At 42.4% G+C, this 15,686-nt stretch overlaps 1 protein-coding gene across 4 annotated transcripts in view; it reads right to left on the bottom strand.

Moving 5' to 3' along the window:
• Positions 1-9: 9 nt before the first annotated feature.
• LOC146204763 (uncharacterized) overlaps positions 10-15,686 on the bottom strand; it is a 57,579-nt gene continuing 41,902 nt past the window's right edge. For 3 of the 4 annotated variants that reach the window (XM_084589471.1, XM_084589472.1, XM_084589473.1), the window contains one exon: positions 7,699-14,720. The gene's annotated coding sequence lies outside the window, so the exon portion shown is untranslated. Of the gene's footprint in view, positions 1,026-7,698; positions 14,721-15,686 lie in introns of those variants that run through there. The other variant, XM_084589474.1, reaches the window with a different exon arrangement.

The following is a 15,686-nucleotide window of genomic DNA, read 5'->3' as shown; positions in this document are numbered from 1 at the left end:
GGTTTTTCCTGCATTCACATCCCCACTTTCTACAGCTTCTTAAGCTTGAAGTGAAATACTAGGGCCCATGTCACAACTTGCGTCCCTTTCGAGGACATATCTTCTGAGCTGGCTCATTTGCTTCTGGCAGTTTGGTCCATTGGGTGTCCCCAAAAGGGACATTTTCAAAACAGCTGCCTGTTGGCAGTTAGAATACAGGCACAGGTAAGTAAAGTAAGAAATTACAGGCCAACACATGCCAAGACTAGATCAGAAATTTCCCCCAGTGGGGACCTCTGGCAGTGGCATATAAGCACAAGCCAACACAGAAATAAAGTCTATTTATCGCAGTATTTGTGCACCAAATAGTATTTTGGCCCTCCTGCTTAGTAGCCCTGTTTACATGAATCTAATGTGACCGAGTCGAGTCAGTGTCCGTCTAAGCAAGGTCATCCAAATTCATATTCATCCTGGTTGGTGTCTATGCAACTGCTGTTCTAGTGCGTAAAGCAGGCTTAGTGAATTAATGTCCCCCTGCAGGCAAGTTCACTCTATATGCTCTGCCACACACTCTACTAAACCCGACTGCATGTACAGAGCATTGTGTCTGTCTGGGTTTAAACGGTTATCGGATTACTTGGGTTCAAAAACCAACTGCAAGGTAAGGATGTGATGGTGTACATTCTTTTATCAGAGAAATATCTTTGGAAGTTGCATGCATTTTACAGAATTGGCAAAAAATTGGCTGTGGTTTAGCTCTGTTTAAACTTGGTAGAGTAGCGAGAGCTAGATACCCCTGGCTACGCTTAGGTTTCGCTTGAAATAAGACACACAGTTTCGGTAACGGCGAGGTGCGCGGCAGGTGCACCAGCTGCATGCTCCGACGTCGCTCCGCAGCGGCGTGGCTTGCACACCAGCTGCGGGCTATGATGTCACTCCGTGCATGCGCACAGCTGGTAGAGCGGTGGTGCCAGGGCTCGGTGCGCAGCCACGCTGACCCCGCAAAGCAGCTAGCGTAGTGTAGCTCTTTCTACAACTGCAGTCGGCTGCGATAGAAGTTTTTGTCAAGGTGGATGGAGCAGCCAATTTGACAAGCTGCATCTATTGAGCAATGAGGTGTTTAATGTTCTGGTCAGGGCGGTGGCGGACCTTATACACTACACATCGAAACAAAATGTAAACAAAATGTGCAGATTTTATTTCAGTGTATAGTCCGTGCTTTTATGCATTGATGCAAAAATCTTTGGTTTGAAACTCTCTTGTGGGACTACAGAAACTTAAGGACCTGAAAATGCACAATAACCTTTCTGCTTTGAATTCTGTCATATTTTATCATGTTTTGTCATTCTATGACCAGCAGTGCTAACAGACAAAGAATAAGCAGAGAAATTATGCCGCTGCAGTGAGCAGTTTTATTTCAGAAAGCACTGAACTGTAACATTTAGTCTGATAGCAGATTTACAAGCAAAGAATGGCAAAAATGTGTGTGCACAACATGACCCAAATATTGAATGAGGCAAGCATCACAAGATTCACCACCTTTTAGTTATCTTATCGCCAAGGCACATGAAATGCCTGGAATAAGCAACAAAGAAGGGAGAGGGAAGGCTGCAGAAGTGTGACAGTGCAATTGTTCCAGGTATTCGATGAGCTTCAAGTTCCCTACCTTGCCTTCGAGCTTGATGCTAGGGCTGATGGCAGCGACAACAATGTCGAGGAATGCCAACAATCAGTGTAGAAAAACAGTTAGTTATATAGGGTTCTATGGCACATAAGCGATTATGGCTATCATGCTCCAAACACTGTTACTATTCTTGTAGAAAAATAGTGACGCAGATTACGGCACTAAGTGAAAAATGGTAGCAAAATTAAGGGCAAGAAACAACTATAAAAGCATTACAAATTATTTAAACTGAAAATGCATGAAAAGACTGTAGATGACGAAAAATAGAAGCAAAAAGTATGAGTGCAAAACCAACAGACAATGTGGCCTAAAACGAAGTAAATATGGCTGAAAATATGACTAGATAAAGAAAAAATGAATTGGAATGGAAACAAAATTAAGCTGGGCGAGGTCGTAAAAATGGGTACAAAACAGCACGATGAGCAAAATTTTAGGCATGCCAGAAATTATATCTGGGCCGATGAATGATATCTTTTTCACAAGAGGGTGTCTGACAGTGTGTGACTGTACTGCATTCCTGCACATGATTTTAGCTAGGTTTCGGATTTTTGCATTACCAAGACTCCCCTTCAATAGCCATTTTGTTTTTTATTTTGGGGATGGGATGGGGGGGTGCTGTCACTTCCTGTATTGGCGACAATAAACGGCGGCAAACCCTTCGGGTTCTTCCTTTGTTAAATCTTTGGACAAAAATTGTGTATGCACAGCTTTGCCTTTTCTTGCTTGTGAACTTGCTGTTGAAGTATTAAAGGACAGAACACTGGAATTTAGGTCTCAAATTTTTTTCACCACAATGGGAAGAATGATGTCTAAAATATTTGATTCCATAACGGTTTTGGTAGCAACGCTGTAAAAAATTTTTACCGAGAATTTTTCTATAAGTGCATGCACCCGTTTTTATGTAGTCTATATTGGATGAAAAAACAGCACGACAGACGAACACCACAGCAAAGGAACACTAGACGAGCGCGAACACCACAGCAAAGGAACACAAGACGAGCGCTGAGACAGCGCTCGTCTTGTGTTCCTTTGCTGTGGTGTTCGCGCTCGTCTAGTGTTCCTTTGCTGTGGTGTTCGTCTGTTGCGCTTCGTCTTGTGTTCCTTTGCTGTGGTGTTTGTCTGTCGCGCTGTTTTTCCATCCAATATGTTCCACCAACTAGCCTGTTTGGCTATAGTTTATGTAGTCCAATGCTGGAAACCGTGAGCAGCGACCGCGATGACGACGGGTGATGCTACATTCTCATAAATCGGTCTAGGGGCGGAGCCTCCGCTTTTCACGTGATCAATAACGTCATGGTGTTGGCAAAAAACATACAAGAAAAAAAACTTTGCTCCAGCGCGGCGGCTGCGTGGAAAGTGTCGCTGAGGTAAGTCTTCAACTTCAAGCCTACTTCAACTTTTGAGCCATAATGGCCGCTTGTGTACCCTGCACTCGTGGCAAGCCAGCAGTGGGCACTTAAAATTCCTTATGCTAGCACAATCAGTCTTTCCAGCTATTCTACTTTTTTTTGCAAATCTTCGCCGAAAGAGCGCGCGATCTCGTTCAGTTTCACACTATAATAAAGCTGCGGCAACAGAAATGTGAGTGATTATACAAACTTACTATGTGCACTCAATGTGAGCTTGGGGATGTTGTTCTTGAACGAAGCCTTTAATTGTGATCATTCGAATTGCGTATTTGCGGAGCTACGCCGATTATCAAAATTATAGGCTTATCGATCTATATGCATATTGCACGACTTAATTCTATGCAGCTAATAAAATGGCACATTTTAGCTAGCACTGATTCCAAGTGGCGTTTCATCGGCACTTACCTCGATCATGTACAAAACCTTCATGATGGGGTCGTCATTGAATTCACCAGCTGGCACATATATATCCATTTTACTCTCGGTCTCTTAATTTATTTCATTTTGTACATATATATGTGGCCCTATATCTAATACCCCTTGTCCGTTCTTATGCTGTTGATCCTGCCCATCATATTTTCTTCTAGCTGCAGCTTAGGCGTGTTTCATGCAGTCTTCAATACTGATGTTCCATTTAACAAAATTAAACCATTAAGAAAAAAATAAAGAAAATAAGCTAATTATAACAGTAATGTTTAACATTACTGTAATAATTAGTTATAAAAAAACATTTGACTCGGTTGAAACCTCGGCGGTGATGCAGGCATTGCGAAATCAGGGGGCAGACGAGCCGTACGTGAAAGTGCTGGAAGATATATATAGTGGCTGCATAGCAACCATAGTTCTGCATAAAGAAGTATTCAGAGACTTGGAATGGGAGCAGTTAGGGATAAGGGTAGATGGAGAATACCTCAGTAATCTGCGATTTGCTGATGACATTGCCTTGCTAAGCAACTCGGGGGATGAACTGCAAATAATGATTAATGACCTAGACAGAAAAAGTAGAAAGGTAGGCTTGAAAATCAATATGCAGAAGACTAAGGTAATGTTCAACAGCCTCGGGAAGGAACAGCAGTTTACATTAGGTAGCGAAATACTGGAAGTAGTAGGCAAATATGTCTACTTAGGACAGGTAGTAACCGCAGATCCGGACCATGAAAGGGAAATAACAAGAATAAGATTGGGATGGAGCACATTTGGCAAGCACTTGCAGATTATGACTAGCAGCTTACCGGTATCGCTCAAGAGGAAAGTATACAACAGTTGCATCTTGCCTGTACTCACCTATGGGGCTGAAACGTGGAGGCTAACCAAGAGAGTTCTACTTAAGCTGAGGACAACCCAGAGAGCTATGGAACGAAAAATGGTAGGGGTAACATTAAGAGATAGAAAGCGTGCAGAGTGGGTCAGAGAAATAACTCAAGTTACCGACATTCTAGTGGAAATTAAGAAGAAGAAATGGACATGGGCAGGACATGTAGTGCGAAGAGAGGATAACCGATGGTCGCTGAGGGTAACAAACTGGATTCCAAGGGAGAGAAAGCGTAGCAGGGGGCGGCAGAAAGTTAGGTGGGCGGATGAGATTAAGAAGTTCGCAGGAGTCAAGTGGATGCAGCTAACACAGAACCGGGTTAAGTGGAGAAATATGGGAGAGGCCTTCGCCCTGCAGTGGGTATAATCAGGCTGATGATGATGATGAATGTTTAACATGTCTCTCACAGCAGCATTAATCAAAGCCGCATTTTTATTATGCCTGCTCTCATTCGATCGTACCATTCTAATTTAAACAATTCATTTTTTTTTAACCGGACAAAAATCTTGACCAGCTAGTTAAGCTCGTGGGGCTATTCTAGACCTAACTGGCTCTAGCTGGAACCAACTGAGGATTTTTCCATAAACTATACCCTAAATAGCGAAGATTTCTGCTTGATATAGTTAAAAAAAAATCTTGTACCCTTCATAAATTTAGCAGAACATACAGTACCTGTAGCTTTCACACCATTCATCAACTTTTCTATGCAAATAAAAGCAATCGACACACTCATTTTCTTGAAGGCATGATACGCAGAGAAGACTTCAAATTCATTGAAAATTCAAGTTTATTATGTACATTATTTACATTGGAATGAACGCAATTTCATTACAAAGGAACAAAAAAATGAAGCCATGTGCAGAAATTAAAAGACAGATGAACTATGCATGCAATAAAAAATACATGAGAAACATACTGCAATTTCCATACATATCCTGCACTGTCTGTAAAAACCAGCCTAAAGAAAGAATAATCCGCACATGGCATACAGTGCGTGTGACTCGGGTGTATGCATAGCATTAATGGCATAACATGGTAAACACTTTTTTTTTTTTAAGTATTATGAGTGCTTTTCAATGCACACCATTGCCATCAGGTTGACCGCACCCACGGCAGGGCAAAGGTCTCTGCTATATACATCAGCTAATTAACCATGTCTTGTGCCAGCTGCACCCACCTAGTCCTCGCAAACCTCCTGATCTCATCCGCCCACCTTTTTGCCTCCCTCTGTGACGTTTGCCTTCTTTTGAAATGCAGTTAGTTACCCTATAGTGACCATCGGCTAGCTTGCCTGAATATTAAATGCCCTGTCATGTCCATTCTTGGTTTCTACTAGAATGTTAATAACTCACGTTTATTCCTGACCGCTTTCTCCGCTCACTTACTGTCTGTGTTAAACCTATCATTTTCTATACCGAAGCTGTCTGCATTGTCTAAAAGTTATGTTGAAACCTGTTTTATTAGCCTCCTCACTGCTGCCCAATAGGCGAGTACCGAGAAGATACAGCTGTCACATATACTATTTACTTTTTGAGGGATACTAATGGGCAGCTGCCATTCATGATCTGAGAGCTAGTACCTGCCAAATGTACCCAAAGTCAATTTTATTTTTCTAGTTATTTGACTGCCATCAAAGAGACAGGCGGTTGCTATACTTGTACTAAGAAATATTTCCTAATCACTTCCAGGTCCTTGCTGCCTATCATAAACTTATGTTTGCTATCCTAGCCTGTTAAGTGTTACTTTCATTTTCTCCATATAAAATTTTAGTCCTATTGTTCAACCTTGCCTATCTAAATTCGTCTCCTGAGTTACTTTGCAAGGCACCATTACCAATGAATCACAGGTTACTGAGGCATCGTCCTATATCCTTCAGTAAAAAAAAACTGCTGAATTATTTGGTGAAATGAGAGATAGGGCACAATTGTGCCTTTCTAAACCAGTGATTGTAATGGTGTAATTTGTCGTGCAGGTGCCTTCGTTAAGGGAGAGGCTTCAGAGATGAACATCCCTTTACTGGTGAACTTCGTACAAGCAAGTCAGAACTCTGTGGCACAGAACTGGCTAGCCTTCTGAAAGCATAGTAAAAAAATCATTCATTTCAGAGAGAACTTCCTCGTCATGACAATGATAGAGAATTGAACTGCACTTTTCTCAACCTTCCACTCTTTTTATATGCATTTCTGAAGGCCCTGTAGGAACTGCTGGCTCAGACACTGCAGCCCCAGAGGTTTCTGTTGAGTCTTTTTTAACTGTTTATGGTCATGGAATGTTGACGCCGTCAATGCCCTCACATCAAGCTCTGTTCGTTGTACTATCGGGGACGAAACTTTTCAGGGCACGTCATGGAATCTAAGACCAATGTATATAACTGGTGTCAAACGGATAAAAGTTAGATGCTGTGACATATATGTGGCACTTTACAGAAAAAATGATTTTCTCGTGTCCTGCAAATTTTTGCCGCCGATGAATATATACATAATGCCGCTTTTACTACATATATATTGTAACAGTAAATTCAATTAACATCATTAAGCTGCCCTCAACCATTTTTAATCTTTTCTCCCCACGCGATTTAACAAAGAAATACCGAGTATACACAGGTTGCACCGACATCACTTCCGGTGTGTGCGGAACGCGCGTCGGCCATGCTGGTGAACCACTGCTGGACTGAACGCTTGTGCATCGCTGTGTAGGTCGGATTTCTCCGTGTTTGTTTACGTCTTTCCGCAGCTATGAAGTGGTTTTCTGTGCTATATTTGGCTGCTCCAACCGAAGCGACAGTTCGAGGCGAAAGAAGACGCTGACAAACACTTTCACCTGCCTAGATTCATCGCAGACATGTGCGAGCGCACCAAGACGCTGAGCACAGATCGCCGCACGGTGTGGCTGGCTCGAATTAATCGAGCTGATCTGGACCCCAACAACCCGAATTTACGAGTGTGCGGAGCGCATTTTGTTACAGGTGTTAGGTATGTGGCTTGCATGTACCGTGAACTTGTTTTGCAAATAAGTGGAAAGCGATCGCTGAATGAAGTTAATGCTTTCAAACATTGCTCTACTAAGACTCCTAAATTTTTGCTATGTTTGGACGCTTTCTGATGCCGCGTTACTTTTATAGGCGAAGCAGGGCTAGCGTACCTACTTCACATTTGATCCCATTTGAAAGCGCCTACTTCAACAACCATCGCATTTGATTAACTGCAATTTTTTTTTTAGAACTGATTGTATGCTTTCACTTCCACTTTTCTGTTTGTTTATGTTTGCAACTTACCCCCCCTACGATAATGCCCAATGGGCGCTGTAGGTATTTGTAATAAATAATTTTTTTTTTTTTTTTAGGGACGCCGTCTGGGCTGTCGCTGAGCCTTTGAGAGTGGTTGACTTGCAAATGAAATTCTTGGGCTTACACAAAGGAGCACTTTTCTTTTTCAATAAAATAGGTACAGGGTCGTCCACTTCTAGCTAAAACACGGTCACTGCTTTTAAAGCAACATTGTATCTTACGCAGGCAGATATCGATGCAAAGCGATGCAAGCACACAGAGACATGGATGTGCTGCTTCACATGGCCAGCCACTTTAGATTACTGCATGGCCGGGTCGGATGCAATGACACCTTGAAAGCAGTGACCGTGTTATAGCTAGAAGTGGACGAGGCTGCACATGCACAGCAGATAAACTGGTCGTGAATGAAGTATCCACTTTCCAGTAAAAACTATCTTACAGAACTTTCTATTTAATATTGCATTTAAATCTCAGTACTTTTTCACAAAATATGTTTGCTAAAAGTAACCCCAAGCAGTCACTGTTTTTATTCTTTCCCTCTCTCCAAAATCATCTGTTTCTTTTAAGCTCAAAACTGCGCTGAATGCTATAAATTTGGAAGATGTCTCTTCTCTTTTAGTAAAGGTCACTCAAGTTGCCATGCTTTTACTGATTAAATCACTCAGCTTGAGTGGGTTTTTCACGGAAGTGTGCATGCCACACGCACAAGAGCTTGCGCTCCACCCCCTCTGATCTTCTCAATAAAATTTGTGCCTCTTTACTGAACCAGCTAATGTAATAATAATAACTGGCGGAAAACAATTTCCCGGTCATACGACAGCCCTTTGAATTTCTCAGTAGAATGCGAAAGTCGACCTCACTAAAAAATTTACAAAATAATCAAATATTTTACTTTTCAGCTTGGAGTGGTGTGGTGAAACTAACTTTATTACTAGCGGCCACAGAGGAGCGACCCAAATGGCCGCCCTCGCTTACTATCCCTTGGGCAGCGGGGGCGCTTTCAGCCAGCAGGAGGAGCTTGAACTGTGCCCCGGATCAGGGCTGAGCAGTAGAGCCTCCCAGTGAACAGAGTCGTGCATGGAAGTGCCTTGCGGGTAGGGACTGTGGGCAGTTCCAGATCATGTGATTTAGATGTATCACAATTTTTGCATTTGTCCGAATAGTGACAGCATAATTGGTGATTTGGATAGGTGTTAGTTTGAAGTTTACGCCATGCTTTGGCCTGGCATTCAGACAGCGTTTTGTTTGCAGGAGGGGAATCGGAGTCTGGCAAGCTTGTAATGCAGCAGAATTCCTCTATAAGAAGACAATCTATCATTGCTAGAGTATATAGCAGGTGGGCTGCACGACCCAGCTGGGCCGGACAGTTCTCAAGCAAGGTTAGGAGCCACATCCTTACTAGCAAAGGAGTCATGAGCAGGTGTTCCGATTAAGCGAATGCAATTACGTATCACCAGTTTTGAGTCACTGACTATGGTTTCTGCTGAGGATCCCGCAATGGCTAGAGCAATGGTTGTTTCTACTCCAACATGTGTGCAGAGCACATGTAAGTGTCCCCAGTTATGACTGTCCCATGTTCTGTGGTGACCATAGCTACCATCCTTCCAGCTAAGGAATTTGCTGCATCGACATACACTACAGAAGTATCATTAAGAAAACGTTTGGCCAAAGATTGGACTCTGTGCACGACGTTCAGCGTGGAAATCTGGAAGCATTTTCTGAGGTATCGGAGTGATGGCCGAAAGCTCTCGTATATGTTTTGGAAGGCCAGTTGATGGCCTGCCTTGTCGTTCGTAAACTATACCTAATTTGGACAGAATGTATCTCCCATGAAAACTAACACTTGACAAAAACTCGTCTGGTCGAGCAGCAGATTCGCCCGCTCAAAAAAAAAAATTTGCAGTTTTTTTTCTAGTGTTTTGAGACACTGACAAGCAACATCACATGTTTTGCTGCCTCTCTATAATGCATGTATGTGCTCTCTCATTGAATGATTTAAACTATAATAGCACAAAATATACTTCCAAAAAAAAAAAAAAAGGGAGCAAACTTGAGGAAAAAGTGTGTTGTGGCACATTATCGGGCATAAACCTTATAGAGCGGCATTCTTTGAGGCAAAAAATTTTGAGAACCCCTCCGCTACTGCACCGCACCCGTAAAGGGAGACCTTAAGTGTCCCCTCATCTCCAGATTTCTATTTTTAGGCTGGTACGAGCACAGACACTGTTGCCTGTTTTGGTGCTGTGTATAGGAAAACAGCTGGTACAAAGTAGGCACAAATGCCCTTATTTACCAAGGGTGCAAAGCCTCACCTGTTGACTGAGGTTACATTGAAAAGTAATATAGGTTCAGCAGATATGCAATGTAACATTTATAAATTTCATGTTTTGAATAAAAGGTGTTCAAGAAAAAAAAAAATCTAGGGGCATTACTTCTGGACACCCTTCACACTATGGTTGCCACACAACCCTTTTCAATATCTTTTAGTATTTACATATCGTCCCTCAATGCCTTGGTTATGCAATGCCTACACTACTGCTGCTATTTTCACTGAACTGAACACTACTGCAGTCAATGAAGGCCACAAATGGGTTTGCCCCGTACTGTGCATGTTTCTTTACTATTTTATTGATGACATTAACAGGATTTATTTGCAAGTGCCTCACCCAGAAACTTTCTCATTTCGTGTGATGCTTGAAATACAGTGTGGCCCTGGTTCTGTTATATACTTATGCGTATAACCACATAGTTCAGCCGCATGCCTGTTTGCCTGACACGATTTCTCAGATGGAACAAACTTTCCTCTTTGTGCTTTGTGTCTGCTGTGGTGACTCAGTGGTTAGAGCACTCGACTGCTGAACTCAAGAATGTGGTTTTAACCCCAGCCATGGCGCTGCTTTTCTATGGAGACGACAAGCAAGGCACCCGTGCGTGTGATGTCAATGCACCTAAAAAACTCCAGCAGGTGGTTGAAAATTCTAGAGCCCTCTACTACAGCGTCTCTCATAGCTCGAGTTTGTTTGGGATGTTAAAACTTATAAACCAAACCAACCAAACTTGCAGCCAAGCGCTGTGCACGATTTATCTACCGTGTCAACGGCTGCTCCAGGACGTTCTTACAGGGGTGGCATAGAAAAAAAGGAGTTAAATTTCAGGCAGGCATTTTTCTTCAAGGTAAAATAAAAAGAACAATTTGAGGTAACGAGAGTGCATTATATTTGCTTGCCATTACTGAATGCAAAGAATCAGAAGTTTAAAGTGTTTGTGAGCAACAAAAAACAACTCCTCCGGGACAAAAAAAAGTGCCTAGCAAAATTTTCTGGCAATGCACCCCCCCACTTCCCCACCACGCGGTGCTGTTATTGAAATTACATAGTACAGCCACTGACCTCCTGCTGAAAGGATAAAAATCAAGGCTCCAGTCGTTTCACATATCTTAATTATAGTAATATTGAAGTAGTAACTAATTTAAAAAAAAAAAAGCATTGCAACAGTGTGCTAATGCTAAAACAATAAGCGTGAATTTCTGGAATTTCTGCCATCTAAAACTTATCAGAACTGATAATTTATGATTTGAAGTGCTGAATGAGCAAAAATTCATGTAGGAAACAAGTAAATGTTTTCTGTAGGGTTTAATGTCCCAGAGCAACATGGGCTAAAAGGAATGCCATAGTGGAGGGCTCTGGATTGATTTCAACTATCTGGGGATAATTAACATGCCCTGATACTGCACAATACATGTGTGCCTTGCACTTTGTTTCCACTGAAACATAGCCACTGCAGCTGGAATTGAACCCATGTCCTTGTGCTCCGCAGTTGAACACTCTAACCACTGAGCCTTCGCTGCGTGGCAGAAAAGAAGTAAAACTAATGATTTATTTCTACAGTAAAAACCTTACGAGTTATTTATATGTGTTAGAGCTAGTCTCACTTTTTTTTTATGCCTGCCTGTGATGATCTCTTTGAAAATCTTTGTAAGGGCAGCTTAAAACTGCTGCAAAAGTATGCAGATATAGCTATGCACATGTGCATGCCTACAGTGCCTTTCACTTTAAGAATTGCAAGCAGTAATTAAACATGATTAAAATAGCAAGTGCTATAAAAAGAACATTTATTGATCATGTCTTGCATCATCGCCTCATGGCTAAACTTTCGAGCCTCCGTCTTGACCCCCTGGTTTTATCGTGGATCCACTGCTTCCTTTCTAACCGTTTGTAACGCACTTTATTAGATAACCACCATTCCTCATCCACAAACGTCATTTCGGGTGTTCCTCAAGGCTCTGTGCTCGGTCCTCTTCTTTTTTTTTGGTATTCATTAACGACCTTCCTTGCAACATCTCAGCATCAATTCGCCTTTTCGCAGACGACTGCGTTCTGTATCAACGCGTATCATTGAACAACGACCAATACCTCCTCCAAAATGATCTCAACGAAACAACTAACTGGTGCACCCGGTGGCTGATGATTAACGTTTCAAAATGCAAGTTCATGACAGTATCACGTAAATGCAACAGCTTAAATTATCAGTATTCTTTAAAGTCAATCCCCCTAACACAAGTCGAGTCCTACCGGTACTTAGGAGTAATAATCATTAGCAAACTTTCATGGTCCGAGCACATCTTAAACATAGTAGCCGAAAGTTCGAAATCGCTCAACCGACTGAGAAGGTTGCTAGCCGTGTCCCCTCCATTTATCCGCAAACTTGCTTACAAAACTTTCATTCGCACTAAACTTGAATATGACTCACCCATTTGGAATCCACATCAGACATACTTAATTGACGCATTAGAATCAGTACAGAGTCGCGCGGCCCGATTTATTACTTCATGTTACGACCGTAGGAGCTGTGTTTCTGGCATAAAATCATCGCTTGACATACCGCCACTGTCTTCTTGCTGTACAATTGCCAAACTCTGCCTTTTCCACAAGTTATATTACGTTTCCCCCATTTGCACTGCACACTCCTACTCCCTCCCAATACAACGTGTCGCCTTTTTAACAGTCTAAGCCTACAGCGTCTACATGGTTCCACCAATGCATTTTATAAATCCTTCTTGCCATCCGCCACTGAACAGTGGAATGGTCTACCTGAGGCGATTGTAAATGAGTGACCCAGTTAAATTCAAAACCCTGCTTTTATCTCATCTTCTTCCTTAGTTGCACTTTTGAGTACCACCTCTCCACGTGTTGTATTTTTTTTTTTTTATTGTTGAACCTCTGTATGCAAAAGTGTTCCCATTTTCCTCTTGTTCATATAGCGCGTTGGCCTTAATGCATCTATGATTGTTCACTCTTTCGTTTTATAATGCTCTTTTAACAATTATGTTTGCCTTCTTCGCTGCTATATTCCAAATGTTCCTTTTGTTTGTGATTTCGTTTATTTTTGCTCCCCCGTTATGTAATGCCCCACCTAGGGGTCCTTAAGGGAAAATAAATGATGATGATGATGAATGATGATGATGATGATAACAACAATGAAGCAATTCAGCAGATATTACTTAAACATTGAATTTAGACATCAGTGCCAGAAAAAAAGAAAAACGTGTTAGTTGAAACAAATACTCCACAAATTTGAATTCTCCCCAAAACTACTTCAAAGAGTAAAGATATGCAAGCACGACAGCTAAAGCTATACTGCGAATTTGGCATTAACGTGACAACTCCAAACAGTGGAAACTTTGGCATTAAATACACTGCAAATTTGGCATTTGCACTTCCTGGCAGCAAAGTAGCCAAACATTCTAAAGGACAACTTCAAACAGTGAAAACTTTGGCATTAAATACTTGGTGCCCTTCAAAAACAGCATGATAAAAGGAAGTATGGCTGCACACTTTGCTTCTAAATTTGAGGAAATATCACAGTACTGTCTAAGCTCAAGAAGAGTTGGTCTCAACGCTTCCTGCCTGTACTCACCTATGGAGCTGAAACGTGGAGGCTAACCAAGAAGGTTCTACTTAAGTTGAGGACAACCCAGAGGGCTATGGAACGAAAAATGGTAGGGGTAACATTAAGAGATAGGAAGCGTGTACAGTGGGTCAGAGAAATAACTCGTTACTGACATTCTAGTGGAAATTAAGAAGAAGAAATGGACATGGGCAGGACATGTAGTGCGAAGAGAGGATAACCGATGGTCGCTGAGGGTAATAAACTGGATTCCAAGGGAAGGAAAGCGTAGCAGGGGGCGGCAGAAAGTTAGGTGGGCGGATGAAATTAAGAAGTTCGCAGGGGTCACGTGGATGCAACTAGCAGAGAACCGGGTTAAGTGGACAAATGTGAGAGAGGCCTTCGCCCTGCAGTGGGTATAGTCAGGCTGATGATGATGATGATGATGAACGCTTCCTGGCAGCAAAGTAGCCAAACATTCTACAGGACAACTCCAAACAGTGAAAACTTTGGCATTAAATACTTGGTGCCCTTCAAAAACAGCATGCAAAGGGAGTATGGCTACACACTTTGCTTCTAAATTTGAGGAAATATCACTGTACTGTCTAAGCTCAAGAAGAGTTGGTCTCAATGCTTCCTGGTAGCAAAGTAGCCAAACAGTGAAAATTTTGGCATTAAATACACTGCAAATTTAGCATTAACGCTTCCTGGCAGCAAAGCAGCCAAACATTTTATAGGACAACTCAAAACAGTGAAAATTTTGGCATTAAATACACTGCAAATTTGGCATTAGCGCTTCCTGGCAGCAAAGTAGCCAAACATTTTACAGGACAACTTCATGAGAACTTTGGCATTAAATACACTGCAAATTTGGCATTAAATACTTGGTGCCCTTCAAAAACAGCATGCAAAGGGAGTATGGCTACACACTTTGCTTCTAAATTTGAGGAAATATCACAGCGCTGTCTAAGCTCAAGAAGAGTTGGTCTCAACGCTTCCTGGCAGCAAAGTAGCTCCACAGGAAAACTCCAAACAGTGAAAAAAACCAAAGAAGGAAGCCCAGGATGCTTGACCACGGTCCCCTCGCACTAGCCAAGGCACTGGAATGTTCAGGTCTCTTTTCCAATACTTGGCTTTTCCATCTGCCAACTGCAGAAGGCACACCTGCATAATTTGCACCAACACACAATTAAATGTAAGACAGCATCTAAGGCTTTAGAGATGGAAGATCAGCGAAGCAATTGTTCAGTGTAGTTTACACACAAGGCATCCAAAAAATGGCCGAGGTTTAATCTTGCTAAACCTAGTTAGGCAAAGTGAATGCATGGTTTTTCTTTGGTTAGGCCTAGGTTTCTACATAGGAGTATAGTGAACTAGAATACTTTCTAGTGGTGCGAACGGAAGGAAAATGGGCGCCTCTTGCACGCCGGACGCCACTGACCGCCGCTGCTGGCGCTGCAGTTATGTTTACTAGGACCGCGTGCGCATCCGCGAAGGGAAGTCAAGGCTTGGCGCGCTGTGCAGTCTGCACATTCTTGCGGTTTTGCCCTCGAACTTTCAGTTCTGCCTTCCATCACAGCAACTAAGACATCTCAGCTCTTCAAAAGCATGATGCGCAGTTCTAAATGGCCAGGAAAAGGACCAACTCGCTCTGTTTTGCTCCGAGATGCCGAAGCGCAGCTATCCGGGTGCTCCAGTCACCTTTGTTTGCAGCTCCGAGGGGCAACAAACATTGCAGAAAGTGGAAACGAAGCTTGTGAAGGCAGGAGAAGCCTCTCACAGAAACATCGGCAGTATGTGAGCATCATTTCGAGCCGCATCTCATCCTGCTGCGTGACTACGCACATATATGATCAACGGCAGAAGTGAGGATATACCGCGTGAAAAGCCACCACTGGCACCTGATGCGGTGCCTATACACTCTTGCCGGGTTGTCCGGCATATTACAGCCACCATAGGCATATATTACCGTCAAACCCGTAAGGCCAAGGCTGGATGTGGGCAATATTGATGTTGCAGAGAGTTGTGCTCTGTGCAGATTCTTATTAAGTCTGTGACACCAAACAATAGCCAACATATTTTATACCGCATGTCCAAGCTAACTTCAGCCAAGGGTTAAAAATAAACCAT

The sequence above is a fragment of the Amblyomma maculatum genome, chromosome 1 (assembly GCF_055883805.1).
Source record: "Amblyomma maculatum isolate TAMU_Amacu chromosome 1, ASM5588380v1, whole genome shotgun sequence".
Classification (NCBI taxonomy): Eukaryota; Metazoa; Arthropoda; class Arachnida; order Ixodida; family Ixodidae; genus Amblyomma; species Amblyomma maculatum.
The sequence above is the reverse complement of the archived record's forward strand: the minus strand, read 5'-3'. Positions and strand labels throughout refer to the sequence as shown.